This window comes from Rutilus rutilus, assembly GCF_951802725.1.
Source record: "Rutilus rutilus genome assembly, chromosome: 8".
NCBI classification, from domain to species: Eukaryota; Metazoa; Chordata; class Actinopteri; order Cypriniformes; family Leuciscidae; genus Rutilus; species Rutilus rutilus.
In genome coordinates, this window is record NC_140222.1 from 10745754 (window position 1) to 10750194 (window position 4441).

At 34.9% G+C, this 4441-nt stretch overlaps 1 long non-coding RNA gene across 1 annotated transcript; it reads left to right on the plus strand.

Annotated features, from left to right (window-relative positions):
• The first annotated feature begins 1209 nt into the window (after positions 1-1209).
• Positions 1210-1730, plus strand: LOC311296226. The gene is made up of 3 exons (XR_014628533.1): positions 1210-1280; positions 1406-1473; positions 1671-1730. It is a non-coding gene; the product is annotated as an uncharacterized lncRNA (long non-coding RNA).
• Positions 1731-4441: the final 2711 nt, after the last annotated feature.

Consider the following 4441-nt stretch of genomic DNA (forward strand, 5'->3'; position numbering starts at 1 on the left):
GTGTTTTTCACTTATAACGTACCCATGTCTTAATGCCAAAGACTGCACTATTTCTTTATATGACATTCCTAATTTAAAGTAAAATGTTATTTCTTCTGTCATCTCCATCTCTGCTGTAGCCCAGTCTATGGTACGGTTACAGTATTGGCCGCTGTGGCTCCCTCAACGCGTGGCCACGACATAATGATGTCGTTACCTCAACAAAATGATCTCGTGGCCACGACTTAATATGACGTTCCCACGAGATATTATGACGTTCCCACGACTTAATATCACGTTCCCACGAGTTTATATGTTGTGGCCACAACAAAAATAAGTGAACCGAACATGTCCCCTCCCGGTCACCGTAGTACGTGACCTTTCCCCTTATGATGACATAAGGAAATATTCTAGATTCGCCCGTCTGAGCTTTCATTTTCTCAAAAATACCCAGGGCTTGGTTTACACCTATCAAAATGTCCAGCCACTGGGGGACCATAGGCAGGCTAGGGGAACTCATATTAAGGTTAAAAAAAACTCATAAAGTGAAATTTTCATATCATGGGACCTTTAAGATTTCTCTCTATTCCTTAGTAAAAGTTGGTCTCAGCAGCTTTGTGAATAGGTTTTAAGAGGAAACTCTTAAATAAGAACTTTTACTTACATTTAGGAGAACTCTTAAAGAATAGATAGTTAGAATAGTTTAGAATAGTTAGAATAGAATCTATCTATATCTAGGCCATCTAATCTATATTATCTTATCGTTGTTATGTTATCATTGTTATGATCAGTAACTTGTGGTTTTATGACATATAGAATGGATTTCCTCGAAGTGACGCCCTTTGAGGAAATCAGTGCTACATTGAGTAAAATTTACAAACAAAGAGTGAGTGAAATTACTCCACAAACTCTAACTGGCCAAGTTAAATGTACTTATGCTCTTTGTTAATTTGACCTAACTTAGTTAATTCCATACATGTGTCATTTACTTAAAAAATATGAGTGCAAAAACTTCAGAAGAACTGAAGAACTAGACCTTGAACACACAAACAGGAACTCAAGACATGCACATTTGAACATTTGCCATATCTTAATTGTTACTATAAATCTATAACTAAAATGCCAGAAATGGTCAAGTTTGATCTTTGCCCAGGACACCCGGATGTTATTGTCTGATATTATGTGTATAAATATGACCCATCTTCATGCAATAGATATGAGAATGTTATGGTGTTACACAGGCTCTGTCTCTTCACAAAATCTTCCTCTGAGATTCTGATGGCAACAATTTAAAAACCAAAGTGAGTTCTGAATAAATGTTCTTCCTGAAGTATTTTTGTGCTTTGTGTTTAAATGCGTTGAGAATCGCTGTGTGCAGCATATGAGTGCATGCAGACATTTAACTTTTCCTGCTTATTACTTTCAGGTTCATCATGGCAATGCTGAAAAGTTGTCTGCTTCTTTTCATTATCTTCTCCATGGGGAATACAGAAGGTAACCAAGACATTTATTTGTAAAAACCCTTGATATTTAAAAACTATAAAAAAAAATATTGTAAATGTACAATATTCCATTGACTAATATTTGCATGATTAATAAGGGGTTTACAATGTATAAAGTACACATATTTTCAGCACATAATCATAAAAACATAAAATAAGATACATACTGTACTGTAAAACTGTTTGCAGTGAATGTTACAAGAAATGTTAATAGACTGGATGCAGCTGGTTTAACCAGTAGATGCCCCGCAGGATGGATACAATTTGGACTCCGATGTTACAAGTACATTTCTCATCCGGCTAACTGGATCACAGCAGAGGTAATGTGTAACAACAAGATGATTTGGTCACACTTTATATTAGGTGTCTTTAACTTTTGTAAAGACAGATGTAAAGATATGTATGTACACAGTAAGTGCATTGTCAAATGATTAATTTAAACTGGTAAAAATTATTCTGTGGTGAAGTAAATACTACAGAAAAAAAAATGTAATTTCTACATGAAAAATCTAGTTCAGGCAAGAATAAAAAAAAACCCCAAGGTAAATTATATATTAGTGCTCAATTCAAGCATGTAGAAATTAAACCGTAAATATCAACGATATCAAATTAAGTAAAACCTACTCAACTTTTATTATACTAGTGTTCCCATCATGCACTGGGGCATGAATAATTAATAATGTTGATTTGTCACTGTTTTCATCAAAATTTGATTTGTATTGACAAAAAAAAAATCTGTCTCTTTAGAGAAACTGTCAAAGTCTTGGTGCGAATCTCGCATCTGTGCATAATAAACAGGAAAATGATTTCCTGCTGAGTCTGTTGCCTTCTCCTTCCACACGTTCTTGGATTGGTGCTCATGATGGTGTACAAGTAAGTTCAATTGTCCTAAAGAGACCTATTCATTTGTCTACACTATAATTACTGCTTTAAAAGCAAGGTTACTAATGAAGATGGTTTGACTTCAAATCTGAACTTAACAGTAGTGCAACAGTAGTGCACTCTTTGTATTCACTGTCTTCACTCTTTAGGAAGGACACTGGTTGTGGAGTGACGGAACTGTGTTTTTGTATACCCACTGGTGCGCTGGAGAACCTAACAATTCAAATCGTGCCGAGAACTGTTTGGAGATCAACCTTTCCTGTAAGAATACAGTCTAATTTTTTTTTATACTTTCAGTTATAATTTACAATCCAATTTCACATCATACAGTAACATGAAATGACTCATTTGGATTTCACAAAGTGCCTTCAGTTGAACAATCTATTTTATTTTGATTCTAACAACACTATAATGATCAGAATAACTGATTTCATTATTCCACCTTACAGCTAACCGTTGCTGGAACGACACGCCCTGCTCAAGCTCAATGTCCTATATTTGTGCTAAGGACCTGTGAGACCGTCATGCTGCTCCACAGTTACTTTGATTGAACTATATTTACTACATTTTTCCAATATTACAAAAATGTTATTCTGAAATCAAATCTCTTCTAAACTTTAATCTCTTTTCCATATCTTCTCTAAAACACTCCTCAAATTACTCAAATTCATGTATGTAAAAATACTATAACGTTGTTATTATAATAAAAAACGCATTATATTTAATAGAGTTGTAATTTTTAACCTTTAATAAAAATACCAGCTGACAGTGCTCTGTATAGCATTCTCACTCCAAGCTAAACTCAAAAGTTGGCAGCTGTAGGATGGAGGAGCGAGGAGACGAGGAGGGATATTGAGAAGCACCCTGGGTTCACTGAGACTGAACAAATGTCTATGGTTTTACATGATCTCTGATCAGTTTTATACATTTGTACAGGTTTAATGAGACATTAGTATAATTAAAAGGAATAATAGTTAAAAGTCTCTTATTGTCCTGTTTAGCTGAGCAATCCACGAAACAAACAAAACAAAAATTGATAAAAGAACACATTCGGACACTTAATATTTAATGGTATTAGATGATTAGTTAATTGCATTTGATAGGTTTTACTTTCAGTAAAGCATTTGCAATGGGTTGGAAAAGCTGTTTTTATTCACCACTGTTCTGACGGGTCCGCCAGAGTATGGTGTTTTGAATCATTTTGCGAAACATTTGGTTCAGTTGATTCGATGCTTTGAAAAGATTAATTTCTCCCATCACTAATGGCAGGAGGAACACAATGCAACCAGTTAGGGCCTAGTCATTGTATCTGTTAAGTCGCCTATCGAGGGGTTTTCATCCTTGTAATTAGGCATTAGAAGAACCATCTTATTTGTGACTTAAATACAAATAACTTAGAAAGGGAAATTAATTCATGCACTTTAACAAAACAGTATTACGGTCTCTCCATTGACATCTACGCAATTACCACTTTGACACTTCAAAAAGTTCATAAAGAGATCATAAAGCAATCCATATGAATAAAGTGGATTAGTTTTTTTTTTTTTTTTTTTTTTTTTGGAAGAGACTCGATCGCTCAATTGAATTTAGGCTTTTATTCACATTTAAACATTGATCAGTGAAGCTGAACTGAACCTGGGGCCCGTTCTTCATACGTGAATTAGTTATCTGGTTTTCACTGTTGACATGATCCAGGATTGTTGGGTTCTTCAAAGCTCATCCTGGAGTTGCTGTCATATAGAAACAGGTCCATAAACTCAAACCTGCTCTGGAGCAGCTTAATTATTTCATGGAAACAGGATTAGATTTATAGAAGAAATATCAAGTTTAGTAGATAACAAAATGCATTGGAATATTTACTGATCTACAGAAGGCGTTTGATACCATCAATCATGAAATTTTGTTAGGAAAATTAGAGCGATATGGGATCCGAGGAAAGGTATTTGACTGGATAAAAAGTTATTTGACTCAGCGAAAGCAGTTTGTGAAACTGGGAGATTTTTTTTCTGAATGCCTGGAAATTTCTTGTGGAGTCCCACAGGGGGCAGTGTTAGGCCAGAGTTTGTTTCTCATTTATA